Below are 25205 nucleotides of genomic sequence, written 5' to 3' on the forward strand. Positions count from 1 at the left end.
AATCCCATTTACAATTGCACCCAAAGGCATTCGGTACCTAGGAATAAACCTAACCAGAGAGGTAAAGGATCTATACCCTAAAAACTACAGAACACTTCTGAAAGAAATTGAGAAAGACACAAAAAGATGGAAATATATTCCATGCTCATAGATTGGAAGAATTAACATTGTGAAAATGTCAATGTTACTCAGGGCAATTTACACATTTAATGCAATCCCTATCAAAATACCATAGACTTTCTTCAGAGAGTTGGAACAAATCATCTTAAGATTTGTGTGGAATCAGAAAAGAACCCAAATAGCCAGGGGAATATTAAAAAAGAAAACCATAGCTGGAGGCATCACAATGCCAGATTTCAGGTGTACTACAAAGCTGTGGTCATCAAGACAGTGTGGTACTGGCACAAAAACAGACACATAGATCAATGGAACAGAATAGAGAATCCAGAAGTGGACCCTCAACTGTATGGTCACTAATATTCAACAAAGCAGGAAAGACTATCCACTGGAAAAAAGACAGTCTCTTCAATAAATGGTGCTGGGGAAATTGGACATCCACATGCAGAAGAATGAAACTAGACCACTCTCTTGCACCATACACAAAGATAAATTCAAAATGGATGAAAGATCTAAATGTGAGACAAGAGTCCATCAAAATCCTAGAGGAGAACACAGGCAACACCCTTTTTGAACTTGGCCACAGCAACTTCTTGCAAGATACATCCATGAAGGCAAGGGAAACAAAAGCAAAAATGAATTATTGGGACTTCCTCAAGATAAAAACTTCTGCACAGCAAAAGAAACAGTCAACAAAACTAAAAGACAACTTACAGAATGGGAGAAGATATTTGCAAATGACGTATCAGATAAAGGGCTAGTTTCCAAGATCTATAAAGAACTTATTTAACTCAACTCCAAAGAAACCAACAATCAAATCATGAAGTGGGCAAAAGACATGAACAGAAATCTCACAGAGGAAGACATAGACATGGCCAACAAGCACAGGAGAAAATGCTCCACATCACTTGCCATCAGGGAAATACAAATGAAAACCACAATGAGATACCACCTCACACCAGTGAGAATGGGGAAAATTAACAAGGCAGGAAACAACAAATGTTGGAGAGGATGCGGAGAAAAGGGCACCCTCTTACACTGTTGGTGGGAATGTGAACTGGTGCAGCCACTCTGGAAAACTGTGTGGAGGTTCCTCAAAGAGTTAAAAATAGACCTGCCCTACGACCCAGCAACTGCACTGCTGGAGATTTACCCCAAAGATATAGATGCAGTGAAACGCCGGGACACCTGCACCCCGATGTTTATAGCAGCAATGGCCACGATAGCCAAACTGTGGAAGGAGCCTCGGTGTCCAACGAAAGATGAATGGATAAAGAAGATGTGGTCTATGTATGCAATGGAATATTCCTCAGCCATTAGAAACGACAAATACCCACCATTTGCTTCGACGTGGATGGAACTGAAGGGTATTATGCTGAGTGAAATAAGTCAATCGGAGAAGGACAAACATTATATGGTCTCATTCATTTGGGGAATATAAAAATTAGTGAAGGGGAATAAAGGGGGAAGGAGAGAAAATGAGTGAAAACATCAGTGAGGATGACAAAACATGAGAGACACCTAACTCTGGGAAATGAACAAGGGTAGTGGAAAGGGAGGTGGGCGGGGGGTTGGGGTGACTGAGTGATGGGCACTCAGGGGGGCATTTGGTGTGATGAGCACTGGGTGTTATGTTATATGTTGGCAAATGAAGTCCAATAAAAATTTTTTTGTAATTGGTTTATACTCAATAGATGCCTGATTCCCAAATTTAAAAACACACATTTTTCATATAATGTAGAGAAGGTAAAAAGAATCAATAGTTCACTCTCAAAAATCAATCTGAGAGATGTCCTTGTCTCATTTCACAGATGTGGAAGGTGCACCTCAGATTCAGAGGGTAGCTAAGTCCACACCAGCAACAGCTCACAGAGATAGGCCATCTGCTCTGTGCTCATGGTCTTCCCATTTTTCCATGCCATCACCCTCAACACTGGTCTTGGGCACCAGAACATTGCCTGGCACGGCAAGTGAGGATACGACTCCTGCGACTATGCAGATGGGAGGGAGCTGAGGACCAGCTCCACTGGACACCCAGTGTTGATAAGTACACATTAAAGTCTTCTCAATCTAAAAAATAAATAAATAAATAAATAGATAGATAAATATATAAATATATAAAGTCTTCTCAATCTCATTTTTTGTCATCTTCTTCCTCCACATCTAATTTTTCCTCATTTTCTGGGTTTTGTATGAGTTCACAGCTACTAAATGACACTGGGACTTTGTCACCAAACACTTTCTCCTTATTCTTCTCCCTCCAAGATGTTCTCTCTTCCTGCCATATATATTTTTACATCATGATGCAGTCATTCAAAGTTACCTAATGTGATTTCAATAATTTTTAAGGTCCTGGACACCCCACCTCCCTGCTCTGCCTGTTTTTTACCACTCTCTTTTCCTTCTATAAAGAGTTGGCTCCAAGTAGCTGAAATGGGGGTGATTTCTTTCCATTTACATATGACACACTTTGAGTTTGTCTCAAAAAAAAAAAAAGAAAAGAAAAGAAAACTGATTTCTGGGGATCCCTGGGTGGCTCAGCGGTTTGGTGCCTGCCTTTGGCCCAGGGCACAATCCTGGAGTCCCGGGATCAAGTCCCACGTCAGGCTCCCGGCATGGAGCCTGCTTCTCCCTCCTCCTGTGTCTCTGCTTCTCTCTTTCTCTCTCTCTATGTCTATCATGAATAAATAAATAAATAAATAAATAAATTTAAAAAAAAAGAAAAAAGAAAACTGATTTCTGAATTATTTAAGGGAAACGTTTATGATTTCATTTAAAAATAAAATCCAGGAGGCTCACCTTGAGAACTCAGATTCTGAACCTCTGCTAAGTGTGTGGTTTCCATGTGACACACTCCCAGATGCATCCATATCCATGTCTGCTCTGCAGCTCTTATGTCAGATGAAGAGGACAATGAACTTCAGGAACCTTTGAAATCAGTCATTTACAAAAATGCAAAGTATACATTTTGTATAAAAAATTGTATAATACCTAATTCAGAATTTGTGTTTTATTATAATTGTCATGTTTTAATAAATTTTACCCCTTTTCCTATAAAAGCAGAATGTTCACGATACTTCAAACAGGCATCAAGCTTAAAACTTAGCCCTTAGTATAAAAACAATTTCCCCATCTGTCTCCAACATTATTTATTTCACACACCAGCTTGTTTGCACAATGCAATATAATTGTTAATTTATTTATTTAGAGAGAGTGAGAGCAGGGGCAGAAGGGAGGAGGGACAAGCAGACTCCATGCTGAGCATGGAGCCCAACGTGGGGCTTGATCTCCAGATCCTGAACTCATGCCCTGAGCCGATATCAAGAGTCAGACCTTGACCAACTGACCTGCCCAGGCAGCTCTACAATACAATATAATTTTATATTTAAGTCTGTTCACCTCATTTTGCTTTCAGTGATTTTATCCTACTCTTCTCTTTTGGCTTTACCTGTCCTTTATCCAACTCCAAATTACAAAATTAGAAGGGAGAATTTACTCTGGCCTTGTCCTGGTACACAGCTAATGTCAAAAATAACAAATATGAACAGATACTGTCCACCCCCCCATCAGGTTTGGGTTTGTACCACAACTCTTGGACATTCAGGGATGCCCTTGCTTGCCCACTGGCCACTCATGCGGGTGAGGAGCCAGCTGTTTCTTGAGGGTGTGACTGTGAGGAGCAGACAATGGTTAAGAATGCATTGCTAATGATGTCACATGATGCGGTCCCTGAATGCACAGGCTGTGCCAGACCAAATATACACCATAGAAGACCTGGGCTTGCTTTCTCCCTGCCACTAAGCAAACAGTGTCAGTTTAAAAAACTCGAAGAAATGGGTAGGAAATATCAGAAAGGGAGACAGAACGTGGAAGACTCCTAACTCTGGGAAATGAACTAGGAGTGGTGGAAGGGGAGGAGGGCGGGGAGTGGGGGTGACTGGGTGACGGGCACTGAGGGGGGTACTTGACGGGATGAGCACTGGGTGTTATTCTGTATGTTGGCAAGTTGAACACCAATAAAAAAATAAATTTATTATTAAAAAAAAAAAAAAACTCGAGAACCTTGTTCCGTAGTGTTGTGAGAGAAGAATTTGTCCTGGACATTAACTCTGCACACTCGGAAGATGCCGCAGGGTTCCAGGGGATGCGCGGCTGGGAGGATGGCACCTGCTTGCTCTCATCAGACACTCCCTTCTGTCTGCACTTTGGGCACTCAGGGCACCCACACTCCATTGCTTTGTCCCACCCTCACAACTCCACCCTACAAGCGAGTCCAAAAAGGCTGAGTGTGCTGGGCTGCCAACTGTCACAGAGCCATCCTGCTGCCAAGGGAAATGTGGGAAGAGTGGTGGACAGAGCACACACAGTGCTCAGCTGGGGGGAAGGCCATGGCCTCTGTGCTAATGGGGACCCTTGCTTGTTCCCCAACATACTCTATCCCCTCTGATGACAGAAGCCCCAGGTGCAGGGAGGGGGTGAGGGCCCACCTGTTCCTCGGGCATAAGGAGCAATACCCACCCTGTGGAAACACAGTACATTGACATGACCCCTGGGGGCCCACATCCTCCTCTAGGATTGCTTTTGCTGGCTAGACCCCTCAGCTCCCTGGCAGGTGGACTCTACCCCAGGCCTTGCTCTGAGTATCCACGGGGCATAGACCAGGGCCACACACTCTGGCCTAGGCCTCACTGCAGGCAAATGTGCATCATTCCAGTGCTGAAAGCCACTCCCAGCTGAGCCCCTGAGAGGAGTCCTGGATGTATATGAACCAAAATTAAGGGGAAATGCAAGTACATAATGTCTAGAAACCACTGCATCAGGAAAATCTCACCTCGCCAACAAAAGAGAAAATCTGGGTCCTCAAGAAAAACTACCAAAAATCTATGAAAAGCCAATGTTCCCGTTTTTTCTAAGAGATCTATTCCAAATATAAATTGGAACATTTCAAAAGTAATGGTTTGTGTCAGGACCAGGGTCTCAGGGTCCTGAGATCAGACCCGCTTCAGGCTTCACACTCAGTGCAGAGTCCACGTAAGATTGTCCCTTGCCTCTCCCCACACTTAATCGCTCTATCTTTTTTTAAAAAATATTTTATTTATTTATTTCAGAGAGAGAGAGAGAACAAGCATAAGCAAGAGGAGGGGCAGAGGAAAAGAAAGTTCCCCGCTGAGCAGGGAGCCCGACATGGGGCTCGACCCCAGGACCCTGGGATCAACCTGAGCTGAAGGCATGCACCTGTTGATTTGTGTCTTTGAAGGTACTGAGTATACACACTGATTTTCCCGTTTTGTTGGAAAAGTTCATCTTCACAAAGAGCTATTTACTCACGTGGGGACTAGGCAGATGCCTTCAGGGCAGATTCCCGCCTGCTGGGCAGGGTCATGGGGATGGCATCTGTGACTCCAGCAGGTGGGCAGGCTGCCGGTCCCACAGACGCCCACCCTCATGCCACCCAGCCCCTCGGTGTGGGGGAGCACAGCAGCAGGAAGGGTGCTGTCACACATTTTACTTATTTATTGATTGATTGATTTAAAGATTTTATTTACTTATTAATGAAACACACACACACAGATGGAGAGAGGCAGAGACACAGGCATAGGGAGAAGCAGGCTCCATGCAGGGAGCCCGACTTGGGACTCGATCCTCTGGGGTCTCCAGGATCAGGCCCTGGGCTGAGGCGCTAAACTGCTGAGCCACCGGGGCCGCCCACTTTTTTATTTAAAATCAGCTAATAGGGATCCCTGGGTGGCGCAGTGGTTTGGCGCCTTCCTTTGGCCCAGGGCGTGATCCTGGAGACCCGGGATCAAATCCCACGTCGGGCTCCCGGTGCATGGAGCCTGCTTCTCCCTCTGCCTGTGTCTCTGCCTCTCTCTCTCTCTCTCTCTCTGTGACTATCATAAATAAATAAAAATTTATAAAAAATAAATAAATAAATAAATAAAATAAAATCAGCTAATAGGGGCACCTGGGTGGCTCAGCGGTTGAGCCTCTGCCTTTGGCTCAGAGCGTGACCCTGGGTCCTGGGATCAAGTCCGGATGCAGCTCCCTGCATGGAGCCTGCTTCTCCCTCTGCCTGTGTCTCTGCCTCTCTCTTACCTGTGTCTCTGCCTCTCTCTCTGTGTCTCATGAATAAATAAATAAAATCTTTTAAAAAATAAAATCAATTAATAACATACAGTGTCTCATTGGTTTCAGAGATAGGGATCAGTGATTCCTCAGTCTTAAATCACACCCAGTGCTCATCCCATCCTGTCTCCTTCATACCGGTCACCCCGTGACCTGTCCCCCACCCTCTCCCCTCCAACGACCCTGTTTGTTTCCTATAGGGCCAGCCCCACAGGCTCCAGGGAGCTTCCGACCTGGACCAGGGCAGGGGGGTCAGGAAACCCCCACAAACATAGTGACCACTTGGAGGCGGGGGAAGTGCCAGGTTGGTGCGGAGGAGGGGCGTCCCCTGTGACCTCCGCCTGGCCTCACAGTTGGCTTCTCCACGCACAATCCTGTCCGGGCTGGTGATCGTGCAAACTGATAACACGGTGGATTCTTTTGAATGGCATGGTGTGATGGGGGAAAACATTGTAAATATTTGACTTTTAGTTAAATGAATACAGATTTAATTTAAAAACAACTCCCAAGGGGATCCCTGGGTCGCCCAGCGGTTTAGCGCCTGCCTTCAGCCCAGGGCGTGATCCTGGGTTCCCTGCCTGGAGCCTGCTTCTCCCTCTGCCTGGGTCTGCCTCTCTCTCTCTGTGTCTCTATGAATAAATAAAATCGATGGAGGGGCACGATGGCGGAAGAGTAGGGTCTCCAAACCACCTGTCTCCACCAAATTACCTAGAAAACCTTCAAATTATCCTGAAAATCTATGAATTCGGCCTGAGATTTAAAGAGAGACCAGCTGGAATGCTACAGTGAGAAGAGTTCGTGCTTCTATCAAGGTAGGAAGACGGGGAAAAAGAAATAAAGAAACAAAGGCCTCCAAGGGGGAGGGGCCCCGCGAGGAGCCGGGCTGAGGCCGGGGCGAGTGTCCCCAGGACAGGAGAGCCCCGTCCCGGAGGAGCAGGAGCTGCACCGACCTTCCCGGGGGGAAAGGGGCTCGCAAGGAGTTGGAGCAGGACCTGGGAGGGCGGGGATGCCCTCGGGCTCCCCGGGACAGTAACAGCAACTGCGCCCCGGGAGAGTGCGCCGAGCTCCCTAAGGGCTGCAGCGCGCACGGCGGGACCCGGCGGGACCCGGAGCAGCTCGGGGGGGTGCTCGGGGGCGGCTCCGCGGAGGGGGCTGCGGGGCGGGAGCGCGAATCCAACAGCGCAGGCTCCGGAGCACAGGGCGCCGGGACACAGCCCAGGATCCGGCCTTCCCCCCGGGGCAGGCAGAGGCCGGGAGGGCCCAGGACAGCGAGGACACTCCTGCCCCGAGCTGAGCAGATCAGCGGCCCCGCCACCAGAGCATCCAGGCCCTTGCAGGCTGAGAGCTCCGTATTTACTGCGGGAGCTGACTCCAGGGCTCCAGAGCTGGCCGCCGCCACTGCGGTTGTTCCTCCTGGGGCCTCACCGGGTAAACAACCCCCACTGAGCCCTGCACCAGGCAGGGGGCAGAGCAGCTCCCCCAAGTGCTAACACCTGAAAATCAGCGCAACAGGCCCCTCCCCCAGAAGACCAGCTAGACGGACAACTTCCAGGGGAAGCCAAGGGACTTAAAGTATACAGAATCAGAAGATACTCCCCCGTGGTTCTTTTTTCTTTTTTCTTTTTTTGTTGTTGTTTTGTTTTGTTTTGTTTTGCTTTCCTTTTTGATTTGTTTCCTTCCCCCACCCCTTTTTTTCCTTTCTTTCTTTTTATTTCTTTTTTTCTTCTTTTTTTTCATTTTTTTTCTTCCTTTTTTTTTCTCTTTCTCTTTTCTTTCCTTCTTTCTCTCCTCTCTTTTTCTCCTTTTCCCAATACAACTTGCTTTGGCCACTCTGCACTGAGCAAAATGACTAGAAGGAAAACCTCACCTCAAAAGAAAGAATCAGAAACAGTCCTCTCTCCCACAGAGTTACAAAATCTGGATTACAATTCAATGTCAGAAAGCCAATTCAGAAGCACTATTATACAGCTACTGGTGGCTCTAGAAAAAAGCATAAAGGACTCAAGAGACTTCATGACTGCAGAATTTAGAGCTAATCAGGCAGAAATTAAAAATCAATTGAATGAGATGCAATCCAAACTAGAAGCCCTAACGACGAGGGTTAACGAGGTGGAAGAACGAGTGAGTGACATAGAAGACAAGTTGATAGCAAAGAGGGAAACAGGAAAAAAGAGACAAACAATTAAAAGACCATGAAGATAGATTAAGGGAAATAAACGACAGCCTGAGGAAGAAAAACTTACGTTTAATTGGTGTTCCCGAGGGCGCCGAAAGGGACAGAGGGCCAGAATATGTATTTGAACAAATTCTAGCTGAAAACTTTCCTAATCTGGGAAGGGAAACAGGCATTCAGATCCAGGAAATAGAGAGATCCCCCCCTAAAATCAATAAAAACCGTTCAACACCTCGACATTTAATAGTGAAGCTTGCAAATTCCAAAGATAAAGAGAAGATCCTTAAATCAGCAAGAGACAAGAAATCCCTGACTTTGATGGGGAGGAGTATTAGGGTAACAGCAGACCTCTCCACAGAGACCTGGCAGGCCAGAAAGGGCTGGCAGGATGTATTCAGGGTCCTAAATGAGAAGAACATGCAACCAAGAATACTTTATCCAGCAAGGCTCTCATTCAAAATGGAAGGAGAGATAAAGAGCTTCCAAGACAGGCAGGAACTAAAAGAATATGTGACCTCCAAACCAGCTCTGCAAGAAATGTTAAGGGGGACTCTTAAAATTCCCCTTTAAGAAGAAGTTCAGTGGAACATTCCACAAAAACAAGGACTGAATAGATATCATGATGACACTAAACTCATATCTCTCAATAGTAACTCTGAATGTGAACGGGCTTAATGACCCCATCAAAAGGCGCAGGGTTTCAGACTGGATAAAAAAGCAGGACCCATCTATTTGCTGTCTACAAGAGACTCATTTTAGACAGAAGGACACCTACAGCCTGAAAATAAAAGGTTGGAGAACCATTTACCATTCGAATGGTCCTCAAAAGAAAGCAGGGGAGGCCATCCTTATATCAGATAAACTAAAATTTACCCCGAAGACTGTAGTGAGAGATGAAGAGGGACACTATATCATACTTAAAGGATCTATTCAACAAGAGGACTTAACAATCCTCAAAATATATGCCCCGAGTGTGGGAGCTGCCAAATATATAAATCAATTATTAACCAAAGTGAAGAAATACTTAGATAATAATACACTTATACTTGGTGACTTCAATCTAGCTCTTTCTATACTCGATAGGTCTTCTAAGCACAACATCTCCAAAGAAACGAGAGCTTTAAATGATACACTGGACCAGATGGATTTCACAGATATCTACAGAACTTTACATCCAAACTCAACTGAATACACATTCTTCTCAAGTGCACATGGAGCTTTCTCCAGAATAAACCACATACTGGGTCACAAATCGGGTCTGAACCGATACCAAAAGATTGGGATCGTCCCCTGCATATTCTCAGACCATAATGCCTTGAAATTAGAACTAAATCACAAGAAGAAGTTTGGAAGGACCTCAAACACGTGGAGGTTAAGGACCATCCTGCTAAAAGATGAAAGGGTCAACCAGGAAATTAAGGAAGTATTAAAAAGATTCATGGAAACTAATGAGAATGAAGATACAACCGTTCAAAATCTTTGGGATGCAGCAAAAGCAGTCCTAAGGGGGAAATACATCGCAATACAAGCATCCATTCAAAAACTGGAAAGAACTCAAATACAAAAGCTAACCTTACACATAAAGGAGCTAGAGAAAAAACAGCAAATAGATCCTACACCCAGGAGAAGAAGAGAGTTAATAAAGATTCGAGCAGAACTCAATGAAATTGAGACCAGAAGAACTGTGGAACAGATCAACAGAACCAGGAGTTGGTTCTTTGAAAGAATTAATAAGATAGATAAACCATTAGCCAGCCTTATTAAAAAGAAGAGAGAGAAGACTCAAATTAATAAAATCATGAATGAGAAAGGAGAGATCACTACCAACACCAAGGAAATACAAACGATTTTAAAAACATATTATGAACAGCTATACACCAATAAATTAGGCAATCTAGAAGAAATGGACGCATTCCTGGAAAGCCACAAACTACCAAAACTGGAACAGGAAGAAATAGAAAACCTGAACAGGCCAATAACCAGGGAGGAAACTGAAGCAGTCATCAAAAACCTCCCAAGACACAAGAGTCCAGGGCCAGATGGCTTCCCAGGGGAATTCTATCAAACGTTTAAAGAAGAAACCATACCTATCCTACTAAAGCTGTTTGGAAAGATAGAAAGAGATGGAGTACTTCCAAATTCGTTCTATGAGGCCAGCATCACCTTAATTCCAAAACCAGACAAAGACCCCACCAAAAAGGAGAATTACAGACCAATATCCCTGATGAACATGGATGCAAAAATTCTCAACAAGATACTGGCCAATAGGATCCATCAGTACACTAAGAAAATTATTCACCATGACCAAGTAGGATTTATCCCTGGGACACAAGGCTGGTTCAACACCCGTAAAACAATCAATGTGATTCATCATATCAGCAAGAGAAAAACCAAGAACCATATGATCCTCTCATTAGATGCAGAGAAAGCATTTGACAAAATACAGCATCCATTTCTGATCAAAACTCTTCAGAGTGTAGGGATAGAGGGAACATTCCTCGACATCTTAAAAGCCATCTATGAAAAGCCCACAGCAAATATCATTCTCAATGGGGAAGCACTGGGAGCCTTTCCCCTAAGATCAGGAACAAGACAGGGATGTCCACTCTCACCACTGCTGTTCAACATAGTACTGGAAGTCCTAGCCTCAGCAATCAGACAACAAAAAGACATTAAAGGCATTCAAATTGGCAAAGAAGAAGTCAAACTCTCCCTCTTCACCGATGACAGGATACTCTACATAGAAAACCCAAAAGTCTCCACCCCAAGATTGCTAGAACTCATACAGCAATTCGGTAGCGTGGCAGGATACAAAATCAATGCCCAGAAGTCAGTGGCATCTCTATACACTAACAATGAGGCTGAAGAAAGAGAAATTAAGGAGTCAATCCCATTTACAATTGCACCCAAAAGCATAAGATACCTAGGAATAAACCTAACCAAAGATGTAAAGGATCTATACCCTCAAAACTATAGAACACTTCTGAAAGAAATTGAGGAAGACACAAAGAGATGGAAAAATATTCCATGCTCATGGATTGGCAGAATTAATATTGTGAAAATGTCAATGTTACCCAGGGCAATATACACGTTTAATGCAATCCCTATCAAAATACCATGGACTTTCTTCAGAGAGTTAGAACAAATTATTTTAAGATTTGTGTGGAATCAGAAAAGACCCCGAATAGCCAGGGGAATTTTAAAAAAGAAAACCATATCTGGGGGCATCACAATGCCAGATTTCAGGTTGTACTACAAAGCTGTGGTCATCAAGACAGTGTGGTACTGGCACAAAAACAGACACACAGATCAATGGAACAGAATAGAGAACCCAGAAGTGGACCCTCAACTTTATGGTCAACTAATATTCGATAAAGGGGGAAAGACTATCCACTGGAAGAAAGACAGTCTCTTCAGTAAATGGTGCTGGGAAAATTGGACATCCACATGCAGAAGAATGAAACTAGACCACTCTCTTTCACCAAACACAAAGATAAACTCAAAATGGATGAAAGATCTAAATGTGAGACAAGAGTCCATCAAAATCCTAGAGGAGAACACAGTCAACACCCTTTTTGAACTCGGCCATAGTAACTTCTTGCAAGATACATCCACTAAGGCAAAAGAAACAAAAGCAAAAATGAACTATTGGGACTTCATCAAGATAAGAAGCTTTTGCATAGCAAAGGATACAGTCAACAAAACTCAAAGACAACCTACAGAATGGGAGAAGATATTTGCAAATGACATATCAGATAAAGGGCTAGTTTCCAAGATCTATAAAGAACTTTTTTTTTTTTAATGTTTTTAATTTATTTATGATAGTCACAGAGAGAGAGAGAGAGGCACAGAGACACAGGCAGAGGGAGAAGCAGGCTCCATGCACCGGGAGCCCGATGTGGGATTCGATCCCGGGTCTCCAGGATCACGTCCTGGGCCAAAGGCAGGCGCCAAACCGCTGGGCCACCCTGGGATCCCTATAAAGAACTTCTTAAACTCAACACCAAAGAGACAAACATTCCAATCATGAAATGGGCAAAAGACATGAAGAGAAATCTCACAGAGGAAGACATAGACATGGCCAAGATGCATATGAGAAAATGCTCTGCATCACTTGCCATCAGGGAAATACAAATCAAAACCACAATGAGATACCACCTCACCCCAGTGAGAATGGGAAAAATTAACAAGGCAGGAAAAATTAACAAATGTTGGAGAGGATGCAGAGAAAAGGGAACTCTCTTGCACTGTTGGTGGGAATGTGAACTGGTGCAGCCACTCTGGAAAACTGTGTGGAGGTTCCTCAAAGAGTTAAAAATAGATCTGCCCTACGACCCAGCAATTGCACTGTTGGGGATTTACCCCAAAGATTCAGATGCAATGAAACGCCGGGACACCTGCACCCCGATGTTTATAGCAGCAATGTCCACAATAGCCAAACTGTGGAGGGAGCCTCGGTGTCCATCGAAAGATGAATGGATAAAGAAGATGTGGTTTATGTATACAATGGAATATTCCTCAGCCATTAGAAATGACAAACACCCACCATTTGCTTCAACGTGGATGGACCTGGAGGGTACTATGCTGAGTGAAGTAAGTCAGTCGGAGAAGGACAAACATTATATGTTCTCATTCATGTGGGGAATATAAATAATAGTGAAAGGGAATATAAGGGAAGGGAGAAGAAATGTGTGGGAAATATCAGAAAGGGAGACAGAACATGAAGACTCCTAACTCTGGGAAACGAACTAGGGGTGGTGGAAGGGGAGGATGGCAGGGGGTGGGGGTGACTGGGTGATGGGCACTGGGGGTTATTCTGTATGTTGGTAAATTGAACACCAATAAAAAATAAATAAAAAATAAAATCTTTAAAAAAAAAAAAGAATTCAGATCATCTACAGCGCCGCCCGCATCTCATGGGGGAAGCACTCTGCTCAGAGCCTGGGGCCTCCCGGGTCCCCCGTCCTCCCGCCCCTGGGGGAACCTGCTCGCCCTCCCGGGCCTGGCCGAGCCCGGTCCTCTGAGCCCACGCCTCGCTCACCGGCCCGCGGGCCGCAGACCCCGGCGTGGTGGCAGTGGGAGCTGTCCCGCTCTCCTCTCCTCGACAGGTGGACACCCCTACCTGCGGCCGACGGCGCACAGGCCCCGGGCTGCATCGCAGCGGGTCGGCTTCTCTGCCCGGCCCCTCACTCCAGCTCCGCTGCAAAGCCGACTTCAAGTAATTTCCAAGAGAAGTAAAGAGAAACTACCTTCGTCATTAGGTCATTAGCGGGTGACGCCAACTGCTGACTTTCAGACCCCGCTCCCGAGCAAAATCCAGACAGACCGGCAGACCGAGCTTGAAGGCGCCAGGTGTGCGCAAGGCGGGGCTGGCTCCGGGTCCGGGGGGCCTGGCCCTTCTCCGCCAGCCCTGCGGTCAGGACCCCGCGGGCTGCGCTTGGCCTCCAGGCCCCTGCTCCCGCCCCGCACCCTGCGCACACCCTGCAGGGCTCGCCTCGGGCAGGAAGCCTGGGCACCCTCCCTCCGTGCTCGCGGGGCGCCCGCCGCCGGGGCCGCCGCACCCACACTCCTGCCAGGCGGACCGCGCGGAGGGCAGGACCCGGGTGGGAGCGCAGCCCGTCCTTCCCGTCCAGCCCACTGCCCCGGGCTCGGTGTCCATGCTTCAAAACTTTCTTGTTTCCGAAATAACGGAGGATCATCGTAGAAAACAGAAAAATGAGAGAAAAAAATCGGCCAACGCTTCCTCCCATCCCCGCCGGACTGGGCTCGCAAGCGTCCGCGCACTTGAACCCGAGGCTTCCCTCCCAGTAGGCCCGCGCCTGAGCCCAGGACCCGCGCCACCTGCACCTGCCCGCCTGCCCCCAGGGCCGGGCCAAAGCCTCCCTCAGCCCCACGCGGCCTAAGTCGAGCTCACAGGCTTGTCACGGGTCCCTGTCGTGCATCAGGACCTCCGCTCTCCCAGCAAACAGCGCCACAACCCTCCTGCATTGGGTCTCATGGGCCCTCACCATTTCTGCTGCATTTTATTTTACTTTTTTATTTTTAAAAAAGATTTTATTTATTTATTCATGAGAGACACAGAGGCAGAGACACAGGCAGAAGGAGAAGCAGGCTCCCCACGGGGGGCCTGATGCGGGACTCCATCCCAGGAAGCCCTGAGCCCAAGGCAGACCTCAACCACTGGGCCCCCCAGGTGCCCTTTGCTGCATTTAAAAATCCAAATCTATAATCAGAGTGATCCAGATGCGCGCACCCTACAGAAGTCGCCAACCCGGCAGCCACCGCCGCAGAGGGGCCGCCAACAGCCCTGCGCTCCTCAGAGCAGAAGGAGGCCTTGGGTGAGGCCAAGCTGAGCAAGCGGAGCTGAGCAGACTGTTCTCAGGCCTGCAGCCACTCACAGTCTGGGAACACGAATGACTGCCAACAACTGTGGCCTTCTCTGAGTCACAGGGGCCAGACGGAGAGGGGGTGACCCGCAGACAGGCCTCCAAAGTCTCCAGTTACAAGAACGATGCTCATTCGGGATCATCAGGTGCATGGTCACTTGGGGTGGGACAGGGGAGGGGGATGGAAGCGGGTGGGCTGGAGTAACCCAGGAGTACCGCCACACACAATCCCCGGGGGGCCAGAGTCAGTCAGCCATCCAACTCTGGATTTCAGCTCAGGTCACGACCTCAGGGTCGTGAGATCAATCTCTACCCTGGGCCGGGGTAGGTAGCTTTCGTGTCCGCCGGCTTGGCCAGGACAGCCAAGGAGGCTGTGCCCGCAGAAGCTGAGGGTCCTGACAACACCGACGCTGAGGCTTCAGGGCAGCCTGTCCCTCACCAGCCACCCCCTGGCCCAGGAATCAGGCATCAGGCACGAAGAAGAGAACCCAGGGCACCCAACCCGGGTCCTCAGGAGCAACACAGACACCCCCACACAGGGCAGCCCTCAGCGTAGCCCCGCCCACGTCCCACCTCTAAACACCACACTGAAGATGTGGATAATTTTAGAAGCATCTCTTCCTAGAAGCATCATCCTGCATAAAGGCCAAATGCAGAACCTCTCTCCCTCAGCCACAGCAATGACCTCAAACCCCAGGGTCCCCCTGAGAGGACTCCTGATGACTGCAGCTCATGTCGGAGGCTCACCTTCCACTCTGGGCTCGGGATTAGGTCCATCGGAATCATGACTGCCCTGCTGCCCGGGCCTCGGGTGGACATGGGCTCACAGGTCCAAGGCTGCCCTGATGGCTAAATGTATGCAAACTGGGGCAGAAGTGGACTCTTGCCCACCTCAGGCAGCCCTGACTCAGCCTGGGGCCATCAGCACCCCCTGTGAGCACTCAGTCCCTCTGCACCCTCAGGGATCCTGCCAGCCCCACCTGCAGATATACCCGGAATCCAGGTACCTCTCACCACCTGCACATCCCGGCCATGCTCCCTGTTAGTCTCCTGGTTTGGCGCCTCCTAACCTGTTCTCCACTGAGCAGCCCCACTGAGCCCAGCCATGCGGGTCAAGGTCCTGACCCAGCCACGAGACCCCTCCCTGGTATGTCACCTCACTCCACTGCATGGTGACCCTACCTCTGGGCCTTGGTGGTCACTCCTCCCTCTGCCTGGAATGTCCCCCACAGGCCTTCACCCCATTAGCCACAGAGCCCACCCCTACCCTCCCGGGCATTCCATGACCATCCTGACGCCACCTGCACGTCACCATGGATACACACAATGCCCACCCTGCTAGGTTGTTCTGGCTTCTTCCGTGCAGCGAGCACCCCTCAGGCAGGTCCCCCACAGCAGGTGGCAGGGGCAGCTGGTCCAGTCGTGGCCTGAGCTCACTATGAGGGGGTGGCGGGTCACAGGGTCTCACAAACCCCTTCAGGCGGGGACCCCTGCCCTGCAGCCTCCTGGGCAGAGCGGCTCTGCATGCGGGCCGGCCCCACAACACAGGAAGCACAGCCCCACTTAGTCAGGCAGCTGGGCGACCACGGGAGGGTGGGCAGGAGCCCAAGGGGCGCAGGCCGGAAGAGTCCAGGGTCGGCGTGGTGTGGGCTGGCCAGATGCAGGGACATGCAGCTTCAAGAAGACAATTCCCTCGCAGCCCCCAGCCCTACTCCTGCCGGGCTTGTGTCCCTGCAGCCCCCGCATGGCCCACTGGGCTTGAGCCCAGGCTGGGTCCGGCCCCATGGGAGCAAGCCCCCAAAGCCTGGGTATTTACAGGTATTTTTGGAGAAGAGACCCAGACTCACACGGTCCCCAGGGCCTTGACCCAAGATACACTCAGAGCTCTGTGCTCGACTCAGCCTGGCTCTGGCAGATGCCATGGTCAGGACCCAGGTCCGGAGGGGCTCCGTTTCTTCATCCTCCATACAGTGGACCCCGCCTGGCCCAGTGCAGAGCCTGGGCATCTGGACGGCGCAGGTCACCAGAGCAGTCAGGAGAAGCCCGGAGTCCCCGTCCTCCGCACAGGGGAGGGGCTGGAGATGGAGGCAATGACCCATCTGCTCAGAATCCCAAAAGTACGGGGCTCGGGGAGCTTCCGGGTTGATCACATCCACCTACGACTGGCAGGGCGGCCCACCCCCACTCCACGGGGACAGCAGATTCTGCGCTCGGAAGCCCATGGACCTCACCCTGGGCGGCTCTTCATCTACGTGGTGTGCTGTTCTTCATGACTTAATAAGCCACCAGATGTGAGTGAGTCCTGACGTCGGGGAGCTGCCCTCGCAAGTGATGGAGCCCCCTTGGGGTTGTGGGAACCCTGATCCCAGCTGACTGATAGGAGGGGTGACACCCTGTGACCGGGGGCCACTGTGTGGGGTCTGTGCTGCTCAACAGGCAGTGTCAGAGCTGGAGCCATGGTGGCTCAGCGCCACAGGATTGGTGCTTGGGGTAAATCTCAGACGTCCGCAGTCAGACGAGCACGGAGAGGAGGCAACAGGGGCTTTTTCTTTAAGTGCTGGACCCTGCACTCCACCCCGCACACTGCCATCTGCGTCGCACAGACCCCCAGCTACACGCCCCCATGGGGCCCTGAAGGCCAGGCGCCTGCCTCCCTCCAGTGACCCTAGCGACTGCATCACTGCACAGCCAACAGTGGCCAGTCTGCAGGGGGCTCCAGGGACCCCCTGCCCCAGGATCAGAACTCGGAGCCTCAGCCCCCAGGGCCTTTCCACCCTCTGGGCAGCGGACACCTGCTCTGTCATCCTTTCCCTCATGCCCACGCCCCCTCAGACCTGCTGCAGAATCAAGAGTAAGCCCAGAACTCTGTGGCCCGGTGAGGCAGTCTGCTCATCTGTGCTGCCCAAGTCGAATTATAGGATAAAAGTTAAAATTCAGTTCCCCAGGCGCAAGAGCCATATTCCAAGTGCTTGGGGACAACATGTGCCTGGCTGACGGCAAAGACACAGAACACTCCTACCAGCAAGAGCCACCTCTCCAGCTGTGGCAAGATAAATTTCAATTTAAAAAATAAGGAACCTAGAAATTTAGAGACTTAAGAAGCATCAGCCAGCTGCAACCCCTGTACCGTTTTTGGATCCCAAACCCCTTGAAAACCTCATGGGAGGTTAGCATGTGTGGAGAGTTTGCATTAATTAGCTTCACTGTGGTAATCGTATCACTATGTCTCGGTAACAAAACTGTCACATTGTACAGCCTAAATATATACGATTTTTCCTTAAAACATATATAAAAATGTTTAAAATTTGTGAGATGCTCAGAAATGTCAACAGTGGTATTTGTCAAGACAGGCACTTGCAGAGTCCAGATTTCAGCAGTGACAGTGTTTTTCTAGAACTTACTTTTAGAGGTACACACTGGAAGAGTCACAGGTGAGATGTTATGATGTCTGGGGTTCACCTGGAAGCAGGTCTGGTGAAGGACACAGGGTAGGGGGGGTGGATGCAGTGACCAAGAGTCGGCCACAGTTAAAGCTGGCTGCTGGGAAGGTGTCCATGCGTCTCTTTACTTATGCAAACGTTACAAAGAGCAAGAAAAGGTAAAGCACACCCGAAGGTGAGTAAACAGTGCGTCCCTGTGCTCTGCGCGGAGGCTCCCCATCACCCCTGGGCTGCAGCTTGGCCCTCTCCCAAGCCCCGGCCCAGCCACAGGACCCCGTCCTGCTCTGTGCAGTGACAGGCTGAAAGGACCTCAGGGTTATCAGGGGAGGGAAAGGCTAGTTCCTCTCAGGGTCACCAGCCTGATGTGCAGCATAGGAAAGGAGGAATTTCTGGTCTGGTCTGATGACACGACAGCTGCTGGAGGCGAGCCCTGAGCTGGGAGCCTGGAGGGGACCCAGGAAATTCAGGGTGGGTCTGCAGAGGTGCGACCTTTCAACAGAAAAGCTGCCCTTGGGGAAACTGAGGAAAACACTCCAGAGCCCGACAAACCTTCCATAGCTGGAAAGGGCCCTGGAGGGGAGAGCGTGGGCCCTTGGGGGTCCCACCCTGGGGCTGGTTCAGATCCGATGGGAGCGGGGTGCGGGGCCGAGCAGGGCGTTGCAGTCGGGCACCCACACGGTGCAGTGTTAGGTGGGGTGGCAGCAGGCTGAGGAAGGTAGAGCAGGTCCTTGGAGGGTGGCGGCAGGGCCACGAGGAACCCTGGGGGGTGAAAGGGTACACGGGGCAGAAATGGCTCAACTGAGAACTCTGTCTCTTCCCACGTTTTCACTGAACTAGGGAACAGTTTTAGGAGGGCCAGCAGGAAACTCGATGCACTTCGCTGAGCAGCCGTGGCTATGAGGGGAGTCAGCCCTGGGGCCCAGGCGGCTCCTGCACCTTTGCCCCCGGCTGTTGATCACATGCACGGACCTGGCTGTGTATTAGCAGCCGCCAAGCAGCACGGTGTCCCCTCAGGGCAAACAGCCTCTGACCTTCCTTCTGTTCCTGAGAGGAGGCTCGCAAGTCCTATCCCCTCACCCCTTAGAAAAATGCACAAAATGTACACAGACAGCAATCCTGTGATTTTCCCAATCAAGAAAATAGGCATTGAGTTTGGAAGGTTTGGGGTCATCTCTTGTCACGGTGCCAGGTCAGGTGGCACAGGTGCACATAACCCAGATGACACCTGCCACCTGCACTGACCAGCAAGGAACAGAAAGGCTGCATCATGCCAGGCACTGTCTACAGAGAGCGGCCAGCTTCCTGCTGCTGCGTCGAAGTCCTGTGAGCGCCAAGGGACACCCACGACCCAGCCTGCTCCCAGGCGGGGTTCCCTCTATCTGGCTCCCCATCCGTCAAGAAAGCCAGGACTGTGCAAAGGTGATGCCAACAGCACGCTAACAGGCACACCTTAAAGACGGGGGCCCTTCCCTTTGGCCAGCGGGCTCTAGGAACTGCGGGTTCTGGTCTGATTCACTGGAACCCCAGGGCCTGGAGGCCCCTGGACAGCAATCAGCATGGGTGACTGGGATCCAGAGCGGCTACACATCAGTGTGAGAAGTTCTGGAACACGGCTGACATCTGTGATCTTTCTAGAGTCAGAAATAGCAAAGTCAGCAGAGGCTCTCGTTCAGGACCCACTCGTCTAAAGCAAGTCTGGAAACTAGAAATAAGGGCATTTCAGCAAACGCCCGAAGCTCCTCTATTTAAGGGAATGCGTCCCCACACTTGGGGTCCCTAATCCACAATTCCAACAGCAAAAAGCTCTGGAAGCCCAAAGTTCTTAACTGATGGGACCATGTGTCCTGGTGAGAAACCCCGTGTCATTGTCTACATGTTCAAGAACTTTCTCACGCTCTGCTGCAGAAATCCTATCACATTTGGTCAGGGGTCTGCTTGGAGCCTGTCACTATGTCTAGTCCACATGCATGTCACTTTTCTACAGCCTAAAACATGCTAAAGTCTAAAACACACCTGGGTCTGGGGCTCCAGGTGAGAGAGGCTGGGTCTCCACATATGCAGGGGGTGAGAATCCTGTAAACCGCGGATGCATCCTGAGGCCCTGAAAATAACTGGTAAAGTCTCTATGACTCCTCTTTCCCTGATGCCAACAACCACTCACACAGGAACATGGCCTCAGGCAGGAGTCACCTCTAAGACACCCTTGAGGCACTTGTGAGGGGTGAGGATCATGGGGCTGGCCCAGCCTTGAGGGCTCATATAAAATAAGCTGCTCTCATGGCATCTGGGTGGCTCTGTCGATTAAATGTCTGACTCTGGTTTCAGCTCAGGTCAGGATCTCCACGTCATGAGATCGAGCCCACCTTGGGCTCTAGGCTCAGCACAGAGTCTGCTTAGAATTCTCTCACCCGGGATCCCTGGGTGGCGCAGCGGTTTAGCGCCTGCCTTTGGCCCAGGGCGCGATCCTGGAGACCCGGGATCGAATCCCACGTCGGGCTCCCGGTGCATGGAGCCTGCTTCTCTCTCTGCCGATGTCTCTGCCTCTCTCTCTCTCTGTGTGACTATCATAAAAAAAAAAAAAAAATTAAAAAAAAAATTCTCTCACCCTGTTCTCTCTCTCTCTCTCCCTCAAATAAGTAAATAAAATCTTCAAAAAAAAAAAAAAAAAAGCTGTTCTTGCTCTTAAGGAAAATGCTGTTTACTGCAAAAATGGAGCTGTCACTTATTCCAGGGAAGAACTGAGAGATAATCTGGGACATGCTGATGTTGAGGTCCCTCCTCATACCTTGCAGAGGGTTCCGCCTGGAGCATTAGAGAAGCACGTTTCAACCATCAGCTAAAATTTTAATAAAAGCTATAGGATATCATTTTTTTATAGTATATCATTGTATAATTGTAAAAGGCTTTCTTGAATTAGTGATACCACTTATTATCCTTGGTAGCATTAGCACTTCTGAAGACACAATGTAGAAAGAAATGCCAGGCCATCACTTTTTTTTTTTTTTTTAAGATTTTAATTTACTTCAGAGATAGAATGAGAGCACACAAGCAGCAGGTGAAGTAGAGAGAGACACAGACTCCCTGTGGGGAGCCCGACGTGGGACACGACCCCAGGACCCGGGATCATGACCCGAGCCGAAGGCAGACGCTCCAAGTCGGAGCCACCCAGGCGCCCCTGGCCATCACCTCTTAAGTAAGAGAGCACATGCATCCTGACGCAGGTACTTCTGCCCACACCCCTGGAAGGGAGAAACAGGGCCTACTCACCCGGTAACTGTATATTGATCCTGCTCCGTGCTCAGGAAGCTCAACAAAGATGCAAGAGAAGGCAAATTATTTAACTGTGAAATAAACACATCTTGCACTGACCACCCTTCTCCACCCCCTACGACCAGGGAGGGCCCCCTGGGTGGCCTAGAGCCACAGAAGCCCCTACGCCCTTCTTTCTGCACATGCTTCATTCAGACCAGAAAGACACAAGAGCTCATCTGGTTGCTGTTTGTCAGGTGGCAGGCATTAAAAACATTCTTTTCTGTGCCCTGACAGGTGACTAAGAACCATGCAAATAGCCTGGGAACAGTTAGCTGAAAGAGAAACAGCATGTGGGAGTGCAGGTTAATGTCTCCCCCTCCCTCTCCGCATTAGGTCCTAGAAGACCTGCAAGAGTGCACGGCCCGGCTCTCAGGCACCACAAGCCTCTGGACACACATGCATCTGCGGAGCTGTGAGGAAGCCTGTGCCCACCTTGCCACCTGTTTCCACATGTGGACAGACCCTGAGGCACACAGCTGAGCCTCAGGGACAGGGAGGTGGAGCACATTCCAGAGACACAGGTGACACAGGACAGCAGGCTGCCATCTGGCCAGATACCCAGGACACTAAGACCTGGTTCAGGGCAAGTTCCTAATGGACACCTGGCTTGGTCCTGTAGTATTTTAGGTGCCATCAAGGTTGTGTGGTTTGGGGTAAATGCTATGGAAAAGATGAAGACATTTTCTATAAAAAGTATCTCCTATATAATTTAGAAGATCATTTCTGGAAGTTTCTGTCTCAGTTCCAAACTGTGGATCCTGGGTGTCTATTTTAATCCCCATAAGGGTTGGGGGAGGGGGATGGTACAAGGTGTAGCAGATGAAGGTGGAAAAAGCCTTAATTTTAAGTTCCCTCCCTGGCAGGCCTTACCAGGCGTCCAGGCGCTGGGGTCGGGGAGCTGGAAGGTTAGATCCTGCTGGACTGTCATAGGCCTTCTGCAGAATGACCCAGCAGGGCTCTAGGCGCTGGGCCAGGGCTTGGGCCATAGACATGCTGACAGAAGTCAGCCATCCAGGCACAGAGGCACAGACAGAGAGACACCTGCCTGATCAGCAACGATGCAGTGCTTCCATTCCCAGCTCCGAGGATCGCCGGTCCAGTGCGGAGGTGCACAGGGGGCAACCCAGGTTGCCCTGGCAGGGGGCAGCTGCTGCTGGGGGACCAGACACACCTGTGACCCAGCCAGGATCTGGGCTTCCTGACTTGGCAAACCTCCATTTCTGGCCGGTGTTGCAGAGACAACTCCAGGCCAGACTGGGCCGCACAGCTGAGGCTGCTGGGTCTCAGAAGCCCCGCACCTGCCTCCCCGCCCATGCTCCTGGGCCCCAGGGAGCCCCGCAGCTGGGTCCCTGCCCCTGGCACAGGAGCCGGGGAAGAGCTCACCCCGTGCCCTGGTCTGGCCCCGGGGTCCCTGGCACCCTGCCCGCTGCGCTCACATGCGGGTCACCTGCAGGCCAGCACCTCCCGCCCTGACGGACACCGTCGATGCCGCGGATCCATACCGAGGCCCTTCCTGCCCAGTCTGCAACCCGGGGCAGGGTCATGCTGGTTCTGGAACCCCGGAGCCACACCTGCCCCGCGGTCAGTGGGAAGGGCACCTGGGGAGCTCCCAGTGGGGAGCTTCCCGAGCCCGTTGCCACGGCCCCTCCTCTCGGCAGCTCTGCTACAAACACCCGAACACCCCAGCCTGTCCCGGGGCACAGGGGACGCACCTTCCACCTGCTTTGAGCCTAGGCAGCCTGGGGTCCCAGAGTCCCCTCAGGCCCCAGAACGATGGGGGCGGTGGGGGCTCAGTCCGGAATTTCCTGCCCTCGTGGCCTGTCTGGCCTCCGAGGCACTAGGAAGGAAGCAGCACGAAATGATCTTCCACAGGTTTGTAAAGCAGAAGACGGAGGTAAGGTACATAGGAAAACATGAATTTCTTGTTCAGAAGAAAAAAAGCTAGAAGTTGTTTTCTCCAGCCTTTGGTAAACGGCAGTGAAGGGGATGGGGACTGGAACCCCCTTCCAGAAAACCTGTTGGTGTGAAGCCCCTGGAGAGGGTCTCTACCTAGATTCCTGGGCCTCTTGGAAGGGGCTGGAACCACAGGTGAACCTGAACCCAAATCGTCGGTGGGGGTCAACCGCCCTCCCTTTGGCTCTGCTCCTGAATCCTCGGAGATGGGGAGTCCCGGCACCCAGGTACAGACACCACGTGGACCTGAGCTCCCGGCAGAGGCGCGGGAGCCTGACCTGCTGTCCTCACAGGTTGTGTGGAATCACCCTGGAGACTCCCCGAAGCCAGGGGCACGTCCACTGGGAGGGGTCCACGTGAAGCAGGGAGGTGGGGAAGCTGGCGGAGGCTCCCCACCCCACGAGAAGCAGGGGACGCGATGGCGATGGCCATGGAGATAGTGTTCTCCTACGTGTTGCCAGGCAGATGGAAACCAAACCAGATGCCATGACTCCCAGGACTTGATGATTTCCCCTAATTCCTTGTTTTCCCATAATACTTAGTAGTAAAACCCTTCAGGGAAAGACCCTGAAGGGAGGACAGGAACTTCCTTGGGTTGTCAGCACGTGACCCGGAGGTCCTAGGACCAGGGCTGAGAAACAGGCTCGTGGCATCGAGTTCAGTGACAAGCTGGTGTCTGTGGTCCCACAGGGTGGATGCCATTTTACCAGACTGTGAACAGGGCAAAGGGAGTCAGCTGATGCAAAGTGAACCATCTTTTTAAAAGTTTTAAAGAAACACAAGTTTTATGGAGCCTGCGTGAGGACAGCTGGCAGGGACACACGTCTTCATGGAGGAGAGCTCGGGGAAGGAACGTTCTGTGCAGGGTCGTGTGCTCTATGTAAATGTTCCAGATCATGAGGAAGGACTTCCCAGAAAGTTAGACTTGTTTTTGGTATGTGCAGGGCTGGGGGACTTTAGTCTAATGGGAATCAGGGAGGTTTTTTTCCTTTTATCTTTATGTCTGGAATGGATCTTTTGGGTCATTTTTTTAATGAGGCACGTGTACAACATGTGTGGGGGCAGAGACACAGCTGGCACCTTGAGGTTCTGACCTTGGTACATGTTCAAGTGCCACTTCCCTGGGAGCCTGGGAGCAGGGTGCTCACAGAGTGGCATGGGCTGGGGTGGCAGGCTGGTGATGAGGTCACCACGGCCAAGGAGCCGGAGCACCTGTGGGCCTTGTGCACCCCCTCGGCCCCTCCCCTTGCTGGGAGCTCTTCGCAGCCCTGTGGCCTGGCCCACTCCCCTCTGGCTGTAGGAGGCAGGTATGTGATCCACAGCCCCTCCCGGGAGGGGGCAAACATGGGGGCATGCAGCTGCGGGCTGACTCTGCCTCAGTGTACTCAATTATGAATCCGATAATGGCACCTGCCCCCCAGGATTAAGTAAATTAGTACAAAGTGCCCTGAGTAATGCAAGGGCACCAGGGAATGTTACTTTATTGTTACTGTTCCCCTGGCACGTGGTTGTCTGACAAACTCGGGGCCCCCAAGGTCGGAAGGCAGACGATGCCTTAGCCTACACCCCTTCCTGCCACCTGCGGATTTCAGTTGGTGATTCTCAGCGATTGTCAGGATGCTTTTGGATGCAATTAGCAGGACTTCGTGAATTAACACAAATACTCCTCATCTCGCCCGACAGGAGGAAAGGGGTGGG

The 25205-nt window shown here is 50.5% G+C and overlaps 3 long non-coding RNA genes across 4 annotated transcripts in view; 1 reads left to right on the forward strand and 2 right to left on the reverse strand.

Moving 5' to 3' along the window:
• LOC144296969 (uncharacterized) overlaps window positions 1-16556 on the reverse strand; it is a 30182-nt gene extending 13626 nt beyond the window's left edge. The window contains exon 1 of one of the 2 annotated variants that reach the window (XR_013363984.1): window positions 16137-16556. This is a non-coding gene — a long non-coding RNA (uncharacterized LOC144296969). The remainder of the gene's footprint in view (window positions 1-16136) is intronic. The other variant, XR_013363954.1, reaches the window with a different exon arrangement.
• LOC144296932 (uncharacterized) lies at window positions 1524-16107 on the reverse strand. Its single transcript, XR_013363901.1, has 3 exons — window positions 15985-16107; window positions 2917-3045; window positions 1524-2187 (listed from the first exon to the last, which is right to left on the reverse strand). It is a non-coding gene; the product is annotated as an uncharacterized LOC144296932 (long non-coding RNA).
• On the forward strand, window positions 16121-22422 carry LOC144297004 (uncharacterized). Its single transcript, XR_013364027.1, has 3 exons — window positions 16121-17093; window positions 21253-21463; window positions 21888-22422. It is a non-coding gene; the product is annotated as an uncharacterized LOC144297004 (long non-coding RNA).
• Window positions 22423-25205: the final 2783 nt, after the last annotated feature.

Source organism: Canis aureus, chromosome 1, assembly GCF_053574225.1.
Source record: "Canis aureus isolate CA01 chromosome 1, VMU_Caureus_v.1.0, whole genome shotgun sequence".
Lineage (NCBI taxonomy): Eukaryota > Metazoa > Chordata > Mammalia > Carnivora > Canidae > Canis > Canis aureus.